Raw genomic sequence first — 9,979 nt, forward strand, 5'->3', positions numbered from 1 at the left:
TTTGAATAAGCACAAGATGTACCTCTTGTGAAAAATCAAAATTCCCAGCTATTCATAATAAATTTGAAACACCAATATAAAAACCCTTGGGTCAAACAAAGGAAATGGACAAAAAGTAGTTGTTCTATTCAGCTCCAAAAGGTAGTATGTGCTAATGCACACTGGAACTACAAGGGATTTCAGTTTCACATTGGCATACAAAACTGCACGCTTATATTACAACACATCAGTTCCAAAGGGTAGTATGTGCTAATGCACGCTGGAATAACAAGGCATTTCAGTTGCGCACTAGCATACAAAACTGCACATTTATATTACAACACATAGTTCATGCTTGCATACTAATGCACAATGTGATTGCAAGGCCTTTGAGTTGCACATTTACACACATTTTTGTGTACTGAGATTTCTACAAGCATTTCATGCTCATGAGGAAACCTTTTGCCGTGCACGGGGCTCTTGTGATATGGATTTGCCTTTTTTGTGGTTTGGTGATGACTTCGCAACCATCTCCACATATGGCCCCTCCCTTTTTTTGAGATCTCCTTCAATGATTGTTTTTTAGTGTCCCGTTTCCAAGCGTTGTCTCTTCTTTTTTGGCTCTACATGGACAAAAAATACATCAGTATGTACATAACGCAATTTGTAAATTTGTAGGGTTTAGGAAGGGTGGAGTACTGGTAGTACCACTCTATTGCACTCGATTAGTGCACTTCTTCTTGGAAAACAAGAAGCTCTAGAGAGTCACATCAATGAGAGATTCTTGCACCTTCACACATGTTGTTTGTTGTATCAACTACATTGTCTCGTCAACAACAACATCACATCTTGAATTATTCAAGTCCCATTTTTTTAAAAAGGGTTTGAAATCTAAGATTTTTAAAGCTATTTTGTGCTACAAACTATGCAATGATACCCTTTGTCATGTGATTTATTTTCATCTTCCTAAGAAAAAGGTCTTAAGCTATAAATAAGAACTGTTTTTGTTAAGAAGAGTAATGAAGGGCCTTCATAATTAAAAAAACATGACTATTAGATTTCCCTTGTCCCTCAAGGCTCGGCCTAAGCTTGAGGTTAATTTGTAATCTATTGGTGACCTTATAATACAATCACTCACAATTGTGAGTTTTGCCAAAAAAAAAAAAAGATTGTAAATATATAATTTGGGACTTATTCAAGTGTCATTTTTGTACTCTTCATTGTAAGAAAGTCATTTCTGTAAACATTTCAAGCACTTGCTATCTTTTTATATTTATAAAGTAGATGGTGATGTCACAATAAATCTTATGCTTGGTATCGAAAACCACAATAAGTTATTATGGAAAAAATCAGTTTAATATGACATTACACATTTTTCAATTGTAAACTTTACAAAAAACTTGTATATTGTGTAATACAAATAGCGTATGGTCTAAAGCTTTTTTTGTGACATATATGTTTGAGCCTATTTTTGACTTTGTAGCCTATTTTTTACTTTGTTACCAGGAAGCCTATTGTTTCTCAATAGACATGGCTATGGAGATTGAAAGCAAAAAAAAAGAAGAAGATAAGTACATGAGAAAATAGCCAAAATAAAAGAGACATTATGTATTGTTCAAAGAAAAGGGTGGCCATCCAAGTTGGGAAGACCCTAACAACTGCCCCCTCAGCCAAAGTTGTCATAATCCTTTATGAGTGTACTCCTAGGCTCTACTAATACATCTTGGTGTAGCAATTGAAACATCTGATGGTTCTCATAATGGATTCATCACCAATGGTTCACAAGATTACTCATCTTAGGCTCACATGCTAGTCCTAAGGTAATATAAACTTCATCATTCAAGGGAAGGTCTTACCACTGTTCATAATGCGAGAGTGTCTAATCCCATTTAAAAGCATACAAAATGATGGGGTTTGGCCAATAAAACATCAATTTCGTGTGAACAAACGCTAGCTAAATGCAAAAACACCTTGAATAAACAAAAAAAAATTTGTGCTATCTAATCTCATAACAAATTTTTCCTTCTTGCTTGTTTGAAGCTTCCTTTTTACTAGTTAGTCTTTTATCTTGGAGTGTTTCTAATGAACCATCCCTTTGATTGTGAGCTAGTGTGTGTTTATTTCTCTCCTTTTTTTTTTTCTTTTTTTTTGGGGTCAGGAGGCACTTATTGATTCTTTTACCTCTCAGGTAATTCATGAAACTTTCTCTTTGACTCCATGGACTAGTCTCTATTTCAACACATCCAAAAAATTTATGGCCCTCATTACAACTTCCTCATGGTACCATGCACCACACCAACAAGTTTGTAAAGATTCTCTATCGTCCCCTTTGTTCTATCTTTAAGAAAACCAATACCATCCTAGGGTGCCCGGCTCACCTTTGAAAGGACCGATTAATCCAACCACCATAAAACTTTCATGGTTGAGGTTGGGCTTTTGCAGGCATCCATGGGCCCACAATAGAAGGCAATGTGGTGCTCTAGGGGCATGAAGCTAGGGGTGGGTTTCTCCATAGCTCCAATCTACTTTATCTATTTTGTTGTTTCATTTATGTCTACACTCCACTACGATGCCCTACCCTTCCATTCGCTGAATGATGAGCTTGGTGCTGGCTTTACATACTATATCTTTAAATTCCCTTAGGAGAGATGTATTACACTAGAGGATGGATGATCTCCAACACTCGAAAGGCCTTGTGAGTGTTGGCAGTGGTGACGTTCTTGAAGAGAATGTGTACCCACTCTTTCTTGGGCTCTAGGCGAGGGGGGCAACGATAGTCGCACAATGATTCCAGCCAAGCCCCATGCGCCACTCTCTTCAACCCTTCCACCCCCCCCCCCCCCTCCTCTCTCTCTCTCTCTCTCTCTCTCTCTCTCTCTCTCTCTCTCTCTTCTTGTGTGTGTGTTTATGCTCTCTCATCTCTACACTAAAAGCGGGGGGGGGGGTCACTATATGTAAAACCTATATACCGTGTGCATTCAAAGACTATTTATAAAACCCTTTATAAACGGGACCCTTTTCCTATTCAATCTGTAAATTATTTTTCAAGATCATTTTTTCAACCCCTTCTGCATGTGGAAATGTGAAAAAATACAGAAAAAAAATCCCTACTATTGAATGGACTTGATAGGAATTCTTTATTATAGTCATCATGGGTGTTTTTGCGAATAGGGCGGCCCAGCTTGAGCTTGAGCCTCATGATGTCTCTCTCTAAATGAAATGGATACTGAAACCAGGCATCATGGTGTTTCTTGTGCTCCTCCCCTATCGAATGGCGTGGCCCGGCTCAAACTTGAGCTTGAGCCTCATGATGTCTCCCTCTAAAGGAAACAGAGACTTAAACTAGGCATTGTGGTGTTTTTGGTGCTCCCCCTCTCAGATAGGATACAAGATTGTAACTTAAGTTCGAGCCTCATTATGTCCCCTTCAATATAAGATGGAGACAAACCAAGCATCATGGTGTTTTGGTTGCCGCCCCCCCCCCCCCCCCCCCCCAGGAGAACGAGGTGCCCTAGCTCAAACTTGAGTCTCATGAGGTCTCTCTTGAAATGAAACGGATACTCAAATCAGGCATCGTGGTGTTCCTAGTGCTCCTCCCCTACTATCAAATGGTGTGGCCCAGCTCAATCTTTAGCTTGAGCCTCACAATGTCTCTTATCAAATGAAATGGAGACTTGAACTAGGTATTGTCGTGTTTTTGGTGCTCCCCCCTCTCAGATGGGACGCAAGCTCGAACTTAAGTTGGAGCCTCACAATGTCCCCTCTTATACAAAATAGAGACTCAAACCAAGCATCATGGTGTTTTGGTTGGCTTCCCCCCCCCCCCCCCCCCTTCCCCCGCACGCGTAAGAATGGGGTGCCCTAGCTCAAACTAGAGCCTCATGGTGTCTCTCTCTAAATGAAATGGATACTTAAACTAGGCATCATGGTGTTTTTGGTGCTCCTCCCCTATCAAATCAAACTTGTGCTCGAGCTTCAAACTCAATCTAGCTTTCAAGCTGGAACCTTTTTGTCATGTGTGACTCAAGCATGACTATGAATTGAGTTTTTAAAGTGCAACATCCAACCCATAACTTGCACGTTGGTCCGGGATTACAACTTCTAGTTGTCCACAAATTAGTTGTAGCTCATGAACGTCTAGCCTACCATATGGCATCTAGCACAAGCATATGAGTTTTTGTTGTAAGGTCCAAATGCTAGGCTCTAACATCAATTTCAAGCTTTGAGCAAGTATGTGTCTCAAAATTTTCGGAAGAGGATGTGTCTTGCGATGCCAAGGAAGAGGAGGGTTTTGCAATGGCGAGGAAGAGGAAAACATATTTTCAACGTTGCATCAAATGGAGCTCAGAGGGAGTGTAGGAGCCACATTTGGCGAGGGTAGGGCTACCAGAGGTGACGATCGAGGGCTGGATGCCCTCTGTCTCTCTCTCTCTCTCTCTCTCTCTCTCTCTCTCTCTCTCTCTCTCTCTCTCCAGCCAGTAGGTGGAATCGTGTCTGTGCAAAGGAATAGAGAAGGGGGAGCCCAATCGTCAATCCGCATGTGTCTTGAGTGTTGTCCCTATCCAGTTTGCAAGAGAGACACGAGGAGTGAAGAAGCTAGATGGGAGGGGATGGTGGGAGCAACCTTGCACAGAGGAAGATAGAGGAGCGAGGCCAACAGTGGGTGCGATCATACGTTTAATGCAAACTCGTCAAGGGATAGGTCAAAGTGGATGGGGAGAGCAACCAAGGCAGAGATGGCACACAATCTCACTGCATCGCAAGAACATGGGCAAAGAAGGAATCGCAGACCCATTGCAAAACTATTGAATTCAACTTTTAAGCATCCCTTTCAAATTTTTGAGTATCTCATTCACGTCAAGGCTACTTCAATGCTTGTAACCTATTGAAATTCACTAATGTGTTTCTCAATCTCAAACTATGTCTCTCAAAATCAAAACCAAGCAAACAAAGCCCAAACAATTGTAGAAGCAAGTCATTTACCATTTGTAAGTACAAGCAGTTGCAATCTCCATTCTTTTTGTCCTTGTTGACACAACCTTGAAGTTTGAGGTGCATTTCTAATTTCCATAACATTTAATCCAATTGTATATTTGTTCCTATGTAGAGATATCCAAGATTCAATATGTGCTTAATCAAGCTATAATATTACCTTAGAAAGTGACAAAGGAAAGGACCAAACATTAATTTTTTTTTGTTGTAAATGTCCTTAACAAATAAACCAAGTATGCTAACAAGACAGCCTCACTGCAATTTCTAATATTGAATACCTAGAACATGATCTAAGCACACCAGCAAGCATTTCTCATTGCTAACAACATGAAACTACCTATGACCCTCTAGTATTAAACGAGTTTTCAAACTGACCTTGGGAGTCCAACATGCTTTGGATTCTTAGATTCTCAAGTGAGGTCGAAAACTCTTCTCTTCACATACTGGGATGCTTAAATGGGTTTGAGACATGAAGAAGCCTCATGATCTCGTTGGACTCTCATGTAATGTGCAATATTGCATTTCAAAATGTTTTGCTTCTTTCTATTTCTGTAGATCTTAGTTCCTTTTGTGATTTTCAAGATCGTACCTGCTCCAGAAAACCCAAGCATCTCAAGTTGCTCTCAAATTTAAACTATCCCAATTTTGTGAATATTTCCCAAATCTGTTCTTAGTGACAATTCTTAGTCATCTCCACATCTGGCCTCTCCCTTTCATTGGGATCTCCTTCTTCAGTAACTGTTTTTGCATCTCCCGCTTGCAAGAGCTGTCTCTTCTTTTCTGGCTCTGCATGGACAAACCCAGCTTGTGAGCCTTCAAGACCACTTGCAAAAGATACATATAAGAATTGCAAAAATCTATTGGTGGTTTCCAACAGTGTATTGGTGGTCTTCACCACTATATTGGGGGTTTCCACCATGGTGTTGGTGGTTTAAACCACTATATTGTTGAATTCCACCACCACGAACTGAAGTGCCCACCGAGAAATCTTAAAACCTAGCTACTTTTGACCAATTTCCAGGTTTCCACCACTATATTCGTGGTTTCCACCATTGTATTGATGGTTTCAAATGCTATATTGGTGGTTTCAGCCACTATATTGGTGAATTACACCACCACCAACTGAAGTACCCACAGAGAAATCTTAAAACCCACCAACTTTTGACCAGTTTCCATAGATTTCCACCACTATATTCATAATTTTCACCATTGTATTGATGGTTTCAAATGCTGTATTGGTGGTGTCCACCACCCAAGACTGAAGTACCCGATGACAAATCTTAAAACCCAGCTACTTTCTACCAATTTCCATAGGTTTCTACCAAGTTAATGGTTTTTACCATTCCCTTTATTGGTTTAAAGCGCATCCAATTATGGTTTCTAGCAGGTCTGCTTGGGCTTTCTACCCATCCCAGGCGTATGGTTTCTACCAATGCCAGGTTGGTTTTTACTAGTCCAAGGAATCTTCAAACAATCCTACTTTCTTACTGGCCAGTTTCCTTGAGGTTTCTACCAATGTTAAGGTAATATCTGATTTCTACCACTTTCCATTTTCTTTCAAGGAGTTCATAATGGTTTCTTCCACCAATTAGGTTTCCACCATGTCCAAAATGGTTTCTATTGTTGCCTACCATTACAGTGGTAGAAACAACGTCTTAGTATAGTTCCTAGACTAGTTTCTACCATGTCACTGGTTTTTACCCTTTCCTTCACTGCTTTATAGTGTAAGCAATTGTGATATCAAGTAGGTCTCCTGGTGCTTTTTACTTATCCCAAGCTTATGGTTTATCATTCCAAGGATCATTTCTAGCAGGTCCAATGTGGATTCGAGCAATGCTAGAATGGTTTCTACCACTACATGGGTGGTTTCCACCAATTATAAGGTGATTTCTATGTCACTAGGTGCTCCCCCCACATGCATTCTAGTGGTTTCTACCATTGGTAGAAACAATGTCCTAGTATGGTTCCTAGAGGGTATGTCATTTTCCCGTTCCTAGACTAGTTTCTACGGGGTCACTAGTTTTTACCCTATGCCTTCACTCCTTTATAATGCAAGCAATTGTGGTTTCTAGCAGGTCTACTGGTGCTTTCTACTTATCCCAAGCTTATGGTTTCTCATCCCAAGGATCATTTCTAGTAGGTCCAAGGTGGCTTTCACTAATGCCAAGATGGTTTTCACTCTCCATGGGTGGTTTCTACCAATAAAAAGGTGATTTCTATGTCACTAGGTGCTCCCCCCACCAATGTCTAGGTGCATTCTACTACCTTTTAAAGCAAGCCAGGTTTGAAAATGAACATACCAATTGATAGAGACTTCTTGGCAATTAAGGGTGGGCACATTCATCGTGCAGCATCGACAATTACTTGATTGCAGCCACTGTACATGCATGTATCTCAACTTTCACATAGACATGCAAAGCATAAGAGATGGTAGGGGTGTTTGCATTGGAGCATACAAACACCCACTACCTCATTGTCAAGAAATCCCAAGCCACAGGATGCATAAACGTCTTCGATGATGAGACAACCTGATCCATGACTGTGTTAAACGAGGGAAATGGATTAATTGTGTATACATGATTTTGCCCCAGCTTTTTAAGTATGTCTTTGCAACACTCCAACCTACGAACATCCTACTCAAGCAATTCTTACATTGTATCCCTCTCTACCTAGCAAGTTGTTGCACTCTTCTCATAGTCACGCAACTCTGAAGCTCCTAGAAGCTATAAAACTTCCTTCACAGCTTTAATGTCAGCATGGAGTCTTATGATTTTCTCCGTGTTTGCAATTTCACTCATTGCCTCTATTGCTTCCAATTAGCACTGAGAATCTGCTAGCTTGTTTTGAAATACAGCTACGCCATCCGAGTGACCTTCCTATATGTGCATGTCTACCTTTGCTGCCTCCAAGTCTACATTCATTCCCTGTTCTTCCGTCTTTCTTGAACCCTCTCACTGAAGGTGATAACTATTTTTTTCCTTGCCAAGATATGGTCTTGCAAATCCACATGTACGTTGGGTCTGTTGTTTCTTCTACCTCATGCTTCCCTTCAAGCTTCACATTGAGTAGAGGTAATGCCGCAACTCAATCCATTTGTCAACTTTTTGGGCAAAAGTGCCTTTTTTTAATGACATTGGCCACAACTTCTTCAAAGGACACGGCCCAAGAAATAGGTTTTCTTTCCCAATCTTTCTTCTTTGTTGGGCTCTTCATTTGCAATTTTCTAGAACAAAATCACGGGCATAGGCAATATAGACAATGTAATTTATGGGAGGCTCCTGGTTTACCTTATGGTGCTGCAGCATGAATGCCTCATAAAACTCTGGCTTCAATGTTTTATAGTGTACCTTTGGACTTCTTCTTCGGGGCTCTTCAAGCACGGTGAGCCACATGCCTTTGGGCACATCAGTGTTGCTCAGCTATCATGGACTCTCACCCACGAGGCTAAGGCCATGCTCCTGAAGGAACTCCTCCTTGCTATAACAAAACTTTTATTGGCGTGGATATTCTATTTTAGGGACATGCCAATGACCACCTACTTCACACACAAAGTACCTCACATGCAACCCATAAACTTGCACCGCAAAGTCACATAATGAGCCAAGTACATGTCAATGTAATGCTCTTCTTTCCCATGGCAGTGGAATGTACTCAATCCTAAACCTTGTCTCCCCTGTTGTTCAAGGTCCTGTTGTTCTGTGCACCTCAACGCCTAATTCTTCAAGCAGCGTGCTTCTTAGTGTCCATGGTGCTTTTGTTCTTGTGGGAGCCATCTTTTTTGAGCTTGTACAGAGTCTCTCTCTCTCTCTCTCTCTCTCTCTCTCTCTCTCTCTCTCTCTCTCTCTCTCTCTCTCTCTCTCTCTCTCTCTCTCGTGGCACTTGTGGCATGATAGTCAGGCCACGTTCCCTCTCATCTTCATTATTGTCCCCCAAACCGTGTTATATTCTCCACATTTAAAATTTATAAGGTTCGCAAGTGCTAAAAATCACAAGCATTCCCACTTTGGTTCTAACCACAAAAAGTGTACCACCTTAGCATTGACCCCTCTATTATCTCTCCTTAGCCCATCACAAAACCTTTTTCATAGAAGAGGAGAAGCAGTAGTTCGCACATGCTAACCTCACCGAGTTCTATAAATTTCTACAACAAACGTTTGATGCAAACTGTTGGGGTATAGGCGCCTGTGCCTTGCCCGACCGCTCAGAGTGTGGGCGCCCACTGACTTGTATACCTTAGCATAAGTGATAGGGGGCTGCTCACTCTTTTGAGTCTCCCCACCCATATATGTGTGTCGTGTGTCTCCTTCTCTCTCTCACTCTCCGTCTCTGGTAATCATTGATCCCCTTCAATTGGTATCAGAGCGACAGCTGTGAGAGCGTAGATGGACGGCTTTGCAATGAACTCATCGGCTATGGCGGAGAGGTCACAGATCTGAGCAAAGAAATAGAGGAGGCTTGTGGACAGCCATACAGAGGCTTACAAGAGAGCTCTCAGGAGCTTCCTAGTGCTCACAGATCAGTCCACAGTTCCTCTACAGATCAGCCCACTGTGTACAACATTTTCCCTCTTCTCGGCAAGCTTTGCAACGGCTACATCGGCGAGACAGATTGGAGCTTGGAGCTTCCATAAACATGGAAGCATTGTGAGATTGATGCATTCAGCTCACGCATCGAGGTGGGAAGTGAGTTTGAGCCTTTCTATGAGCTCAAAGAAGCACAGAAGAAAGTCGTTCAGTTTTTGGCAGTTTGACAGCAGTCCACTGTTTTGCTCATAACTTGAGCTACAAAGCTCCGATTCCAAAACTTTTTGGTTCAAAACGGAGCTGGCTTCAAGCTCTACAACTTTGTAGATGGAATTGTTTTCTGATTCAGAGTGCAGGTGGGTCTGAAATTAAAAACACAGAGACTGTTTTTCAGAACAGTTTTGAGCTCTATTGTTTCTTTGCTGCAGACAGCTTGCCCGTGCACACTGCAGGTAGCAGGCACATTTGCAGGTGTTACAAGATCG

General features: G+C 41.4%; 1 pseudogene; it reads right to left on the reverse strand.

Annotated features, from left to right (window-relative positions):
- Positions 1-2,319: 2,319 nt before the first annotated feature.
- On the reverse strand, positions 2,320-2,848 carry LOC147430372 (uncharacterized; annotated as a pseudogene).
- Between the last annotated feature and the right edge of the window lie 7,131 nt (positions 2,849-9,979).

This window comes from Adiantum capillus-veneris, chromosome 22, assembly GCF_014529385.1.
Source record: "Adiantum capillus-veneris isolate H3 chromosome 22, ASM1452938v2, whole genome shotgun sequence".
In the NCBI taxonomy this organism is placed as follows: Eukaryota; Viridiplantae; Streptophyta; class Polypodiopsida; order Polypodiales; family Pteridaceae; genus Adiantum; species Adiantum capillus-veneris.